The sequence below is a fragment of the Fragaria vesca genome, linkage group LG1, assembly GCF_000184155.1.
Source record: "Fragaria vesca subsp. vesca linkage group LG1, FraVesHawaii_1.0, whole genome shotgun sequence".
Classification (NCBI taxonomy): domain Eukaryota; kingdom Viridiplantae; phylum Streptophyta; class Magnoliopsida; order Rosales; family Rosaceae; genus Fragaria; species Fragaria vesca.
The window spans coordinates 4,361,340-4,377,018 of record NC_020491.1 but is presented as its reverse complement, the minus strand read 5'-3'; the positions used below and the strand labels follow the sequence as shown (position 1 = coordinate 4,377,018).

At 41.5% G+C, this 15,679-nt stretch overlaps 1 pseudogene across 1 annotated transcript in view; it reads left to right on the top strand.

The window, feature by feature from the left end:
* The first annotated feature begins 2,117 nt into the window (after positions 1-2,117).
* The window catches only part of LOC101296599, a 14,919-nt pseudogene continuing 1,357 nt past the window's right edge, over positions 2,118-15,679 (top strand). The window contains exons 1-12 of the transcript XR_183673.1: positions 2,118-2,272; positions 2,474-2,600; positions 3,969-4,064; positions 4,160-4,366; positions 4,508-11,063; positions 11,151-12,250; positions 12,335-12,631; positions 12,712-12,916; positions 13,413-13,693; positions 13,795-14,084; positions 14,293-15,409; positions 15,495-15,679. The exon at positions 15,495-15,679 is cut by the window's right edge and continues 289 nt beyond it. The product of XR_183673.1 is annotated as an E3 ubiquitin-protein ligase UPL1-like (transcript). The remainder of the gene's footprint in view (positions 2,273-2,473; positions 2,601-3,968; positions 4,065-4,159; positions 4,367-4,507; positions 11,064-11,150; positions 12,251-12,334; positions 12,632-12,711; positions 12,917-13,412; positions 13,694-13,794; positions 14,085-14,292; positions 15,410-15,494) is intronic.

The following is a 15,679-nucleotide window of genomic DNA, read 5'->3' as shown; positions in this document are numbered from 1 at the left end:
GTTTGGACAGTCGGATCTTACGGGTGGCACCGCTCCTTCACGGCGGCGCTAGGGCTCCTCTCACCGGTCTAGAAATGTTGCTGGGAGGGAGACCGACCGAACGGGACCGGTCCGGTGGCGAACGGAGGTCGGACGGCGGCGGGAGGACGGCCGGAATACCGGTGGGTGTAGAGAGAAGAAAATCGGGTGGGAGGAGAAGAAAAAATCGGGAGGGAGGGAGAGAGAAAAGAAAAAGGGTTTGGGCCTCACACCCCAAACCGGTCCACACCATTTATAACCCAAACTTCCAAAATAAAAACACCCCGAAAAATAATACCCGAATAAAAATTACCTTTTTCTAGCTAAAATTTACTATTTTTACCGTCGTTGTATTTTCCTCATACGAATAATCCTCCGCACATAATCGTCCCCGAAACCCCTCTAGGGACCAATTAAACTATTTACTCAATGATCGAGACGGTAAAATTCTTATTATAATCACGCTAGTAAATAAGGTAAAAATATAAGGGTCGGGATGTGACAGGTTGCACATAACCTATTCATCATAACAAAATATAGAAACGACTAAATTCAATTTATTCCGTTTGAGGTTTGAGAGTAACTTCATTTCGGTCCCTGTTTCCTCAACTTTTAAAATTTACCCTTAAATTTTCTAATTTTAATCAGTCGTGCCTATTTGCTAAGATTACTTCCAAATTAAACGTTAAAGGCTAACATGAAATCTTAGCAAAATGGCTCTGAAGTGGGTCTTTTTTGTGAAATACTGCTTTAGCCCTTAGGGTGAGCCACAAAGTCAAAACTAATGTTCTTATAAAAAAAAGAGTCAAAATTAATGTTCAAATTTGACGAAATCTTAGTAAATGAATCCGACTGATGAAAATTAGAAATTTTAGGGGCTAAAATTTTAAAACTGAGAGTAGAGGGACTAAAATGAAATTAACCCCATACCTCCGGGGGTAAAATGAATTCAATTCTAAAAATAAATTAAAAAAAAAAAAATAATTCCCAACACGGTTTCTTCCCAGTTGGGTTTTATTTTCTTTGTGGTTTTATATTTGCTCATACTCTATTTCTCTTGTTAATCCAAATCACATAAAAGTTTTGATATCACATCCCATATGGTGGTAGCGTTCGCCACCTTTGGTGATCAGGCTTCAAGATGGAGGAGGACAAGGGGACGAATGTTACTTCTTCTACAACTACTCACTAGATTAGACGATTCTGGAACTATATCGTTTCAGATCACCCAATTATAGTAACAGATCCATTTCTCATAAGGTGGCAATAAAAAAATGTTTTAACGAGAGGTCTCTTTGTCAATTTACATATCCATTTGCTAAGTTTCGACCGAGGGTCCGTGGTTCTACAAGTTGGAGATGGTGATGTTGGGTGACTATGATTGCATTGGTGATGTTTAAGATGTTTAACTAAACAAGTTGTCGGTTTAAGTGCAGATTCAAGGTGTGTCGTTAACCTTCTCCGGCACCAGGTATCTCTCGACATCAACTATTAGGCACTTTTGATCGACGAAAACCACAATCTCGTCAATCCCTATCACCTAAGCCCTAAGCAAGTGTTCAAGCTCATACCAAGTGATATCCCCTCATAAATACGGTAGATTACATGGTATTGTTGTTGATTTAAACCTTTCGTGGTTGCTAGATATTTTTTAAATTTCTTTCCCATGATTGATCGATTTATGTTAATGATCGACTATGAGTATTTCTAATCCTAACTCTTAAAGCCTTTTTTCTAGACTTGCGAGGTAGGATAATGGTCGACCCTCGGTTACAACATATGGTTTGTTCGATCCGAACTATACCCCCCAAACTCTAAACCCAACACCCATATCAACAAAACTGACCCGAACTAAGCCCAAAGCCCAACCCAGTCCAAAACCCAACCCAAACCCAACCCAAACCCACAGATAAGGACGGTGGTGACGAGAAGTCGAGAATAACCCCTGCACTGGCATGGACTTCTAGAGGGTGAGAGCTATTCACTCTCTCGTATAAAATAGTCTCCTCTTGCTTTCCCCAAGGCCTAAACGAAAACAGAGTAAAAGTAAAAAAGAAAACTAGAAGAGAAGAATAAGACCGAGAGAAAACCTACACAAACCTTTCGTCTCTTTCGTCTCTTTCGTCTCTTTCACTTTCGGTCTCTCTCTCCTTCTCCAAATCTCTCTCTCTCTCTCTCTTCTCCTCTGCTCTGTGCGGCCCGTTGGGCTTCCACCGCCGGATGTGTACGCATCCATCGCCGTCGTCTCTCTCAGGTACCACCGGCCGCTCTCTCCTTATCGCTGTTTGTATTTTACCTGATCTGCTTTTTCAATTCAAGCTTTAAACTCGGTTTTCTAGGGTTTCGGGGTTTTTAATCTCGTCGCCGATTTCGCTGTCCGTTTGGTTAACTTGTTTTGATTCTCTGTGGCTCAGATTATCTGTGGTTTGATTATGTGTTGTTGTTTGGGTTTTAGGGGTTGAAGTAGTTTCGCAGTAGAGAAAGCTATGACTACTGTAAGATCAAGCTTGCCGTCCCGGATTCGGCAGCTTCTGTCCGCCGACGGCGCTCTCGGCCCGTCTATCAAACTCGACTCCGAGCCGGTGAGTGTTCCCCCTTTCGCTTTCGGTTTGGTTTACACCGATGTTTGTATTTTGCAAGACTTGTCCCAAATTTTTACTCTTTTTTTGTTAGTGATTTAGAGATTAGGGTTTCATAAGTTAGGGTTACTGATTGGATAAAGGTCCTTAGGAGTTTGCTGACTCTCTTTTACTTCACTGTTTTATTTGGAGTTGAGATATGTGATTGTGCTTACTGGTTAAGTTCTATCAGTGATGGAATGTTTGGCTGGTACCGACTGAGTTTTCAATTGTTTGGTCACTTCTTGTTTTTATTTTTTAAAAGGCTTTTCTTCTTGCATTGCTTATTTTTTATACTATTAGGGTTTCATACCTCTTTATAATTTCTTTATTGTGTTTGCAGTAGCTACATATCAGTTGTTTTCTGTATTTGGGTAAACTCAGGGAGAATATGTATGTTGGAAAGTTTTGAGAAGCAGAAGGATAGCCACCCCTTTAGAATTATCTATGCTCCCTGCCCACCTTTAGTTGTACTCTTGAAATTTGAGAGCTTGTACTTTTCAAGGGTCACTTGTAGTCTCCTATATCCCCAAGTCTGTCTTGACCTGGAAATAATCTTCAAAATCCCCAAACTTGCAAGGGAAGACATATTCCTCTTTGTGACTGTCTCTTTGCTCTGTGTACTCTACCTCCATTTCTTTTCGTGTATAGATACTGTATTGTTGGGTTAGAGGACTGATCTCATTGCTGCCTAACATGTACTTACCTAGCCACCTAACATGTATTTTTAGGGTATGACAATCAAGAATCTGTGGTAACTCGATATATTTTTATTTAATTATAAGGAGTTTAAATCATCATGAGTTTACTTACCAGGTTTTAAATACTTACTAGAAATCATGCATGGTGAAATTTCAATAAGATTTGTTGTCTGGAAAATATGTTACTGGCATTCTCAGGATACTCTCAATTGAATAATTCAAATGCATAGTAGAGTTTATCTACTGAAAATCAATTTGTGTGGGTGCATTTCAATTTGAAGTTAAAGACTTTAGTTGGTGAGAAAGTTTATTTTATTGTATAGCTTTTGAATTTCCGATACTTCTTTATTCATGATCAGTTTTTGAATTTTGTTTTTTGTTTTACCCAAGTCCCCTTTTGAACTGGGGTAACCTTTTTGAGTAGTGGGTCCTTTTGTTGTCAAGCAAGCATTTGAACAGAAATAAAATACAGTTACCCTGGCTGGAAGTTTTGTTCTCTCATGCTTGAACTTTGAAGGATATTACTAAGTGGATTTATCATAAACTGTTGCACAGCTCTGTTCTGAAGTTCTTAATTCTTTCCTGGCCTATGTTAATGTGACACATTTTGACTTCATTTCATTGGTTGCAGTCTCCTAAAATCAAAGCCTTTATCAATAAGGTGATACTGTGTCCATTACAAGATATAGCTATTCCTCTTTCCGGTTTCCGCTGGGAGTACAGTAAGGTGATACGATGCTCTGCTTCTTCTCCATTTAGTTTGGTATATTTTTTTTATCTCTATTATGTTGCTTACTTGTTTGTTTTTTCCCTTCACTTCAGGGTAATTTCAACCATTGGAGGCCACTTTTTCTGCATTTTGATACATATTTCAAGACATACTTGTCTGGTAGAAATGACCTACTCTTGTCCGATAAAATCTTAGAAGATGATACCCCCTTCCCGAAACAAGCAGTACTACAAATTTTGAGAGTGATGCAAATAATTTTAGAGAATTGCCATAACAAGAGTTCTTTTGATGGTTTAGAGGTATGTTGTTGGAGCTAGAAATATGTGTATCACCACTAGATATTTGCATTTTTTTATCTAAATTTTTGATTTTCCTTCAGGTGCTATTTTATCATAGTCTTCTGCATTTTTTTTAATGCATCTGTGTGCTCTTCTTTTCAGCATTTCAAGCTGCTACTTGCATCAACAGATCCAGAGGTTCTTATAGCAACACTCGAAACACTTTCTGCGCTTGTGAAAATATATCCCTCGAAGATGCATGTCAGTGGGAAGATGATTGGCTGTGGTTCTGTAAACAGCTATCTCCTGTCTCTTGCACAGGGCTGGGGAAGCAAAGAAGAAGGGTTGGGATTATATTCATGTGTCATGGCGAACGAGACTACTCAAGATGACGGGCTGAATTTGTTCCCATCTGATGTAGAAAATGATTCTGACAAATCTCAGCACCGAATAGGTTCTACCCTTTATTTTGAATTGCATGGGAATGCCCAAAGTACAGAGGAGAGCAGTAGCAATGTAAATAGTACTTCCAATTTGGGGGTTATAAACATGCCAGATCTGCATATGCGGAAGGAGGATGATTTAAAGCTGATGAAACAGTGTATAGAGGACTACAGGGTGCCTCCTGAGATTCGGTTCTCACTCCTGACAAGAATCAGATATGCTCGTGCATTCCGTTCACCAAGAATCTGCAGGTTGTACAGCAGGATTTGCCTTCTTGCATTTATTGTGCTTGTTCAATCTAGTGATGCGCATGAAGAACTTGTATCCTTCTTTGCTAATGAGCCAGAGTATACCAATGAACTGATTAGAATTGTGCGGTCAGAAGAATCAGTTTCTGGAACCATCAGAACACATGCAATGCTTGCCTTGGGAGCACAATTAGCTGCATATTCTGCATCTCATGAGCGGGCACGAATTTTGAGTGGATCTAGTATCAGTTTCGCAGGAGGGAATCGTATGATACTTCTGAATGTACTCCAGAGAGCTGTTTTATCACTTAAAACCTCCAATGATCCAACTTCTCTGGCTTTTGTTGAAGCTCTTCTTCAGTTCTATTTGCTCCATGTGGTTTCATCGTCCACTACTGGGAGTAACATTAGAGGGTCAGGCATGGTTCCAACATTTTTGCCTCTTTTGGAGGATTCTGATCCCTCGCACTTGCATCTAGTCTGTTTTGCTGTGAAAACTCTGCAAAAGCTCATGGATTACAGTAGTTCAGCTGTGTCTCTCTTCAAAGAGTTAGGGGGAGTTGAACTGTTGGCTCAGAGACTACAGATAGAGGTACATAGGGTGATAGGTTTGGCTGGTGATAATGATAATTCAATGGTCATTGGTGAGAGCTCTAGGAGTGAAGATCAGTTGTACTCCCAGAAGAGGCTCATTAAAGCTTCGTTGAAGGCACTTGGGTCCGCTTCATATGCTGCTGGCAATTCTACCAGATCTCAGCATCCTCATGACAGTTCGTTGCCTGAAACTCTTTCTCTGATCTTCGGGAATGTTGAGAAGTTCGGAGGTGAGATTTATCACTCTGCTGTGACTGTTCTGAGTGAAACGATACACAAAGACCCAACTTGTTATTCTGCTTTGCATGATATGGGTCTTCCAGATGCTTTCATATCTTCAGTTATAGCTGGGGTTCTTCCATCCGCAAAGGCACTCCAGTGTGTGCCTAATGGTCTCGGTGCTATTTGTCTCAACGCCAAAGGCTTGGAGGCTGTGAAGGAAAAGGCAGCCTTACGGTTTCTTGTTGACATCTTCACCAGCAAGAAGTATGTGGTAGCAATGAATGGAGCTATTGTCCATTTGACAAATGCTGTGGAAGAGCTTTTGCGCCATGTGTCTTCCCTAAGAAGTATTGGTGTTGATATAATGATTGAAATTGTTGAAAAAATTACTTCCTTCACCGATAACAACAATACAGGGCTAGCAGGAAAGGCTAGTGGGAGTGGGAGTGCTGCTATGGAAATGGATTCTGAAGACAAGGAACAGCCTCTAGTGGGTGCAGTAGATTCAGCTGCAGTAGATTTGGCTGCAGATGGTATCAGTAATGACCAGTTCATTCAATTATCCATTTTCCATTTGATGGTACTGGTCCACAGAACAATGGAGAACGCTGAAATATGTCGGTTATTTGTTGAAAAGTCTGGAATTGATGCTTTACTGAAGCTTTTGTTACAGCCGACTGTTGTACAATCATCTGATGGAATGTCTATTGCTCTACATAGCACCATGGTTTTCAAAGATTTCACTCAAAATCACTCTGCTGCACTTGCCCGTGCATTTTGCTCTTCCCTTAGGGGCCACCTAAAGAAAGCCTTGTCGGAGTTTGGTGCAGTTTCAGGGACTCTCTTACTGGAACCTAAGATGACTTCAGATGGTGGGGTCTTTCCTTCACTGTTTCTTGTTGAGTTCCTTTTGTTTATTGCTGCCTCGAAGGAAAACCGCTGGGTAACTGCACTGCTTACAGAACTTGGAAATGACAGCAAGGATGTTCTGGAAGATATTGGGCGTGTCCATCGGGAAGTTCTATGGCAGATTGCTCTTCTAGAAGATACCAAGTCTGAAATGGAGGATGAAACTGCTGGTTCTACCACCGAGTCTCAACAGTCAGAAATGAATGCAAGTGATTCTGAGGAGCAAAGGTTCAACTCTTTTAGGCAGTTCCTTGATCCATTGATGAGAAGAAGGCAGTCTGGATGGAGCATTGAATCACAATTTCTTGATCTTATCAACCTGTATCGCGATCTTGGTCGCGCCACCAGTTCTCAAAGAACAAATTCTGATGGTCCTTCAAATCTGCGGATTGGATCTAGTCATCATTCTGGTTCTTCAGATGCTGGTAGAAGAGAGTATGACCAGCAGAGCTCCTATTATACTTCTTGCTGTGACATGGTAAGATCGCTTTCTTTTCACACTAGTCATTTGTTTCAAGAGCTGGGAAAGGTCATGTACCAACCTTCTCGTCGACGGGATGATATTGTAACGGTTTCCGCTGCTGCAAAATCGGTGGCTTCTACATTTGCATCTATTGCATTTGATCACATGGGTTTTGAAGGGCATGCAAGATCTTCTGAATCTGAGGTGTCTGTATCAGCAAAATGTCGTTACTTTGGTAAAGTTATTGATTTCATTGATGTCAGTCTACTGGAGAGACCAGATTCATGTAATTCTGTTTTCCTCAATTGCTTGTATGGACATGGAGTCATTCAGTCAGTTTTGACAACATTTGAAGCTACCAGTCAATTGCTCCTCACAGTAAATAGGGCTCCTGCATCTCCAATGGAAACGGATGATGGGAACTCAAAGCAGGATGAAAGGGAAGATAGTGACCATTCATGGATTTATGGTCCGTTAGCTAGCTACGGCAAACTTATGGACCACCTGGTAACATCGTCTTTTATATTATCTCCTTTTACAAAGCAGTTGCTTGCACAGCCCCTTGCAAATGGAACAATTCCTTTTCCGCGTGATGCTGAGACTTTCGTAAAGGTCCTCCAATCCATGGTGCTGAAGGTAGTGCTTCCTGTCTGGACTCATCCCCAATTTGTCGACTGTAGTTATGATTTTATAACTACAGTTATTTCAATAATCAGGCACATATACTCTGGGGTTGAAGTTAAGAATGTCAATAGTAGTTCCAGTGCCCGTATTGCTGGTCCCCCTCCTAATGAGACGACTATATCAACTATTGTAGATATGGGCTTCTCCAGATCTAGAGCTGAAGAAGCTTTGAGACAGGTTGGATCCAATAGTGTGGAGTTAGCTATGGAGTGGTTGTTCTCACATCCAGAGGAAGTTCAAGAAGATGATGATTTTGCTCGTGCACTTGCCATGTCTTTGGATAATTCAGAGTCTGACACTAAGGAAGCTGGTGCAATGGAAAATGCACCAGAAGAAGAAAAGGTTCAGCTTCCTCCTGTTGAGGAGTTGTTGTCCACATGCACAAAGCTTCTGCAGATGAAGGAACCTCTCGCTTTTCCAGTGCGAGACCTGCTTGTAATGATATGCTCCCAAAATGACGGTCAATGTAGGCCTAATATCATATCATTTATTGTTGATCGTGTCAAAGAAACAAGTTTGAATTCTGACGGTGGAAACGGTACCTTGCTATCTGCTCTTTTTCATGTACTTGCTTTAATTCTCCACGAAGATGCAGTTGCAAGAGAAATAGCCTCAAAGAATGGATTTGTGAAAATAGCTTCAGATCTACTTTCCCAATGGGATTCTGGTTCGACTGGCATAGCAAAACGAGAGGTGCCCAAGTGGGTAACAACAGCTTTTCTTGCTATAGATCGGCTGTTGCAGGTGGATCAAAAATTGAATTCTGAAATTGCCGAGCAGTTGAAGAGAGATGCTGTTAGTAGCCAGCAAACATCTATTACCATTGATGAGGACAAGCAAAACAAGTTGCAGTCTGCATTGGGATTATCTTCAAAGCACATAGAAATTAAGGAGCAGAAGAGGCTTATTGAGATCGCTTGTTCCTGTATCAGGAATCAGCTTCCTTCTGAAACAATGCATGCAGTTTTACAGCTGTGCTCTACCCTCACTAAAACACATACAGTTGCTGTTAGTTTTCTTGATGCTGGGGGTTTAAGCTTGCTACTTTCATTGCCAACAAGTAGTCTATTTTCCGGTTTTGATAATATTGCTGCTACTATTATCCGCCATGTTCTTGAGGATCCTCAAACCCTTCAGCAGGCAATGGAATTTGAAATAAGGCACACCCTTGTGGCTGCTGCCAACAGACATTCAAATGGAAGGGTTTCTCCCCGCAATTTTCTAGCAAGTCTAAGTTCTGCCATTTCCAGGGATCCAGTCATATTCATGCGTGCTGCTCAGTCTATTTGTCAAGTGGAGATGGTTGGTGAGAGGCCCTGCATTGTTTTGCTGAAGGATCGTGACAAAGATAAATCCAAAGAAAAAGAAAAAGAGAAGGATAAGTCATTGGAGAAGGAGAAAACACAGATTGCGGATGGGAAAACTGCTCTGGGTAATACAAATCCAGTACCTTCTGGGAATGCACAAGGCAAGGGCCATGATTCAAACTCAAAGAGTGGTAAAGTTCATCGAAAATATCCCCAGAGTTTCGTGAGTGTGATTGAGCTACTTCTGGATTCTGTCTGTACTTACGTACCTCCTCCAAAAGATAATCTTGTCGTTGATGTGCTGCATAATACCCCATCGTCAACTGACATGGACATTGATGTTGCCGCTGTCAAAGGAAAAGGAAAAGCTGTTGCCTCATCTTCTGAGGATGGTGGAGCTTGTACCCAAGAAGCTTCTGCATCACTTGCAAAGGTTGTATTCATTTTGAAGCTTCTGACAGAGATTCTTGCAATGTATGCTTCATCTGCTCATGTTCTACTTCGGAAAGATGCTGAACTTAGTAGTTGCAGGACTCCTAATCAAAAGGGTTCTACTGCTGTATGCACTGGTGGAATATTTCACCATGTTCTTCACAAATTTATTCCATATTCACGGAGTGCCAAGAAGGATAAGAAAACAGATGGTGATTGGAAGCACAAGTTAGCAAGCAGGGCAAGCCAGTTTTTGGTTGCATCATGTGTTCGTTCTTCCGAGGCAAGGAAAAGGATTTTCGCGGAGATCAGTTTTATTTTCAATGACTTTGTGGACTCGTGTAGTGGCTTTCGACCACCTGAAAATGACATACAAGCTTTCGCTGATCTTCTTAATGATGTTCTGGCTGCTCGCACTCCTACTGGTTCATACATCTCTGCAGAAGCGTCTGCCACTTTTATAGATGTTGGTCTGGTCGGATCATTGACTCGAACTCTTGAAGTGCTGGACCTGGACCATGCTGACTCACCTAAAGTTGTTACAGGTCTGATCAAAGCTCTGGAACTGGTAACCAAGGAACACGTCCATTTGGCTGATTCGAATGCTGGTAAGGGCGACAGTTCTACAAAACCTCCTGATCAATCTGGCAGGACAGATAATGTTGATGGTGGATCACAGTCCATGGAGACACCATCCCAATCCCATCACAATTCTGCTCCAGCTGAGCACACTGGGTCTTTTATTAATGTCCAATCTTATGGTGGTTCTGAGGCTGTCACAGATGATATGGAACATGACCAAGATCTTGAAGGAGGTTTTGCTGCTGCTAACGAAGATGAGTATATGCATGAAATTTCAGAGGACACTAGGGGTCTGGAGAACGGTATTGATACCATGGGTATACGGTTTGAAATTCAGCCTCATGAGCAAGAAAATCTTGAGGATGACGATGAGGATGATGAAGATATGTCTGAGGATGATGGAGATGAAGTGGATGACGATGAAGATGAAGATGATGAGGAGCATAATGATCTGGAAGATGAAGTCCATCACTTGCCACATCCTGACACTGATCAAGATGATCATGAAATTGATGATGAGGAGTTTGATGAAGAAGTATTGGAGGAAGATGATGAGGATGAGGAAGATGAGGAGGATGGAGTTATACTTAGGCTGGAGGAAGGCATAAATGGGATTAATGTTTTTGACCATATTGAGGTTTTTGGAAGAGAACATGGTTTCCCTAACGAAGCACTTCATGTGATGCCAGTGGAAGTTTTTGGGTCTAGACGTCAAGGGCGCACTACTTCTATTTACAGTCTTTTGGGCAGAACAGGTGAGAATGCGGCTCCATCAAGACATCCTCTTTTGGTTGGACCTTTGTCTATGCATTCAGCTCCTCCTAGGCAATCAGGTAAAGATCTTTAGATGCTTTTGATGTGTTTTAACTTACGTATTTTATTTAGCAATTAACTTTTCTGTGCTTGTTTCTGCCTTGCAGAAAATGCTCGTGATGGGGTCATACCAGATAGGAACACAGAGATCACCTCATCAAGATTGGACAGTATTTTCCGATCACTGAGGAATGGACGCCATGGACACCGTCTGAATTTGTGGATGGATGATAACCAGCAAGGTGGTGGATCAAATGCTGGTATAGTACCCCAAGGACTTGAGGAGTTGCTTGTTTCCCAATTGAGGCGACCGACACCTGAAAAAACATCTGAAGAGAATACAACACCGGTAGTTTCTCAGAACAGAGAAGAAGTAGCTGAGTTACAAGATTCACATGCAGCTGTAAGGCCTGAAATGCCTGTTGAAAACGATATAAATAATGAAAGTGCTAATGTTCCCCCTCCTGATACAATGGTTAACTCTGGCAATGCTGATTTGGCACCACCAACAGCAAGTGAATCTCTACAAGCAATGGACATGTCTAGTACACATCCGCAGTCTGTTGATATGCAGTTTGAACACACTGATGCAGCGGTGCGGGATGTAGAAGCTGTGAGTCAAGAGAGTGGTGGAAGTGGAGCAACTTTAGGGGAGAGCCTCCGGAGCCTTGATGTTGAAATTGGGAGTGCTGATGGTCACGATGATGGTGCAGATAGGCAAGGCTCCTCAGATAGAATGCCACTTGGTGATTCTCAGACGAGTCGAGTGAGGAGAACAAACATATCTTTAGGAAATTCTGCATCTGTAAGTGCAAGAGATGTTTCACTTCATAGTGTAACTGAGGTGTCAGAAAATTCTAGCCGTGAAGCAGATCAGGATGGCCCAGCAGCAGAACGGCAACTCAGTAGTGATGCTGGTTCTGGGGCAATTGATCCTGCTTTCTTGGATGCTCTTCCTGAGGAGTTGCGAGCTGAAGTCCTTTCTGCACAACAGGGTCAAGTTGCTCCGCAGTCAGCCTCTGAGCCACAAAATGCTGGTGATATTGATCCAGAATTTCTTGCTGCCCTTCCTCCGGATATCAGGGCTGAAGTTTTAGCTCAACAGCAAGCCCAAAGGGTACATCAGTCCCAGGAACTGGAAGGTCAACCAGTTGAAATGGACACTGTTTCAATAATTGCAACTTTTCCCTCAGAATTGCGAGAAGAGGTACATTATTATCTGGTTGTAGGCAATTTATATTAAGTTTGCAGTTAAATTCTTTAATAATTGTATTATTCACCTTCTGTTCAGGTTCTGTTAACTTCATCTGATGCTATACTTGCCAATCTTACACCGGCTCTAGTTGCGGAGGCAAACATGCTGCGTGAAAGATTTGCCAATCGTTATAATCGTACCCTATTTGGTATGTATCCTAGAAACCGCAGGGGTGAGACGTCAAGATCTGGCATTGGATCCAGCCTGGATAGAATCGGTGGAGGCCTTGCCTCACGTAGGCCTATTGGTGCTAAGGTAGTTGAAGCTGAAGGAGCTCCTTTAGTCAATGCAGAAGCTCTACATGCAATAGTTCGAGTGCTTCGTGTGTTTCAGGTAGGTATTAAAAGGTTTTATGATTCTTCATTAATTTGAATTCCCTTATTATGTGAAACATGATGGATGTTATGTTGCAGCCTCTGTATAAAGGTCAGCTGCAGAAGCTTCTGTTGAATTTGTGTGCTCATGCTGAAAGCAGAAATTCTGTTGTGAGAATTCTGATGGGCATACTAATGCTCGATACAAGAAAGCCTGGGAATCACTCTACTGATATTGAAACGTCATATCGGCTCTATGGTTGTCCAGGAAATGTGATGTATTCACGCGCCACAGCTAAAGATGGTAAGATCTTGTGTATGATATACATGTCAGAGACTTGAGTTACCTGCTATTGGTATTACACATCAATTTGTAATTAGGAATGAAATGAAGTATTATTGAAAGCTGTCTTTGTTCTAGCTTAATATCTGTTAGAATATTATTGGGTGTTTTTCTTCTGTCTGGATCACATGTTTGTTTTTAGGGGAAAATATGCATATAATTTTTTAGGTCTAATGATTAGATGAAGCCAGTGTAGAATTCTTCTTGTGATCAGTACAAAATTCAGTGAGAATTTTCTTAGTAACCTCATCCTTACTATATGAAGTTTGGGATTTACTTTATTTAGCTTCTGATTAGTTTACCCTTTCGATATTCTTGTCACCGGTGCTGTAAATTTCGGTGGAGATCATTTTTCTACTGATCTCACACTTATTGTAGGATGTTTTGGATGTACTTTTTTGCTAGCTTCTGATTGAATTAGTTTTAGGGCTTTAACATCTTGCCTTTGATGATATAGGAGTTCCACCATTGTTATCTCGCCGCATTCTGGAAACTCTGACATATTTGGCTCGCCATCATCCGAACGTGGCAAAGATTTTGCTTCATTTAAGGTTGCCTCATTCTGGTCCTCAAGAAAGAGAGAATAGTGACAGGGCTCGTGGAAAAGCTGTGATGGTTGTGGAGGAGAACGGTCAGAATAATAGTCATAATCAGGAAGGATATCTGTCCATAGCCTTGCTTTTGAGCCTCTTGAATCAACCACTTTATTTGATGAGAAGTATAGCTCATCTGGAACAGGTGGGATTATGGACATTACTTAGTTTTGTTTCTCTTTGTGGGCTTTATTTCTTAAGTGGAGTATCTTAGATTTAAATGTCTCTTTGTGATCATTTTTACAGCTACTTAACTTACTGGATGTCATCATTGATAATGCTGAAAGCAAGTTACCGGAAAAATCTGGGGTTTCTATTTCTGAACAACCATCTGCTCCACAAGTTTCGACTTCTGACGCTGAGATGAATACAGAGTCTGGTAGCACATCTGTTGATCTTGGAACACAAAGTAAGGTTGTTGATTCCTCCCAACCCTCCACTTCTGGTGCAGATGACGAATGCCATACTGAAAGTGTTCTGCTGAACCTGCCACAAGCCGAACTTCGCCTTCTATGTTCATTGCTTGCACGAGAAGGGTATAGCATTAATCTTTTTTTATTTCTTAACAGCATAATCATTTGTTTACACACACACACACACCATATGGTCAATTAGTTCATTCTAGCAATTTATCTGAAGATAACGTGTTGCTTTTACTATTGATTAGTAGGTCATATTGCTGCCATGGACATACTTTTAGTTCCATGCACTTTGGGTGTTTGACATATTTCTTTTTTGACGCAGGCTTTCAGATAATGCATATACTCTTGTGGCTGAGGTAATGAAGAAGTTGGTGGCAATTGTTCCTACCCATTCCAATCTGTTTATTACTGAGCTAGCAGATGCTATAAGAAGTTTGACTAGATCTGCCATGGATGAGTTGCACAAGTTTGGAGAAGCAGTGAAAGAGCTCCTAAGTACCAAGTCGTCTGATGGAGCTGCTATTTTAAGAGTGTTGCAGGCATTGAGCTCCCTTGTTGCCTCCCTGATTGAGAAAGAGAAGGATCCACAGATACTTGCAAACAAGGAGCACACTACTCTTTCCCAGGTTTGGGATATCAATGCAGCTTTGGAACCTTTGTGGCTTGAGCTAAGCAGTTGCATAAGTAAGATAGAAAGCTATTCAGAAACCACCCCTGATTTGTTGACCTCATATAGAGCTTCCACATCTAAACCATCTGGTGTAATTCCTCCCTTGCCTGCTGGGACTCAAAACATTTTGCCATACATAGAATCCTTCTTTGTGGTTTGTGAGAAATTGCATCCTGGGCAGCCAGGCCCTGGTAACGACTTCAGCATTGCTGCAGTTTCTGAGGTTGAGGATGCCAGTACATCTGCTAGCCTGCAGAAATCCTCGACTCCCACTGTCAAAGTGGATGAGAAACATGTTGCTTTTATGAAGTTCTCAGAGAAACATAGGAAGTTACTAAATGCTTTCATCCGTCAAAATCCTGGTTTGCTGGAAAAGTCTTTCTCACTGATGCTGAAGGTTCCTCGCTTTATTGATTTTGACAACAAACGTGCTCACTTCAGGTCAAAGATTAAGCATCAACATGATCACCACCACAATCCTCTAAGAATTTCTGTAAGAAGAGCATACATTCTTGAAGATTCATATAACCAGCTTCGCATGCGGTCAACTCAAGATTTGAAGGGAAGATTGACTGTTCACTTTCAAGGAGAGGAAGGAATTGATGCTGGTGGACTCACAAGGGAATGGTATCAGTTGCTGTCCAGGGTTATCTTTGACAAGGGAGCACTACTATTTACAACTGTGGGCAATGAATCAACTTTTCAACCCAACCCCAACTCTGTTTACCAAACAGAACATCTTTCATATTTCAAGTTTGTTGGGCGAGTGGTGAGTACAAGAATTTTTCAGGATGTTTGCTGGCACTGAGGTCATTTGATTTGCTAGAAGTTCACTCTCTTCTTTACTTTTACAGGTTGGGAAAGCACTTTTTGATGGTCAATTACTGGATGTCCATTTTACTCGATCCTTCTACAAGCACATTTTGGGGGCTAAGGTGACTTATCATGATATTGAGGCCATTGATCCTGATTACTTTAAAAACCTCAAGTGGATGCTGGAGGTATGCAGAATGCGTTTAACTTGGATCTCTCTCTCTCT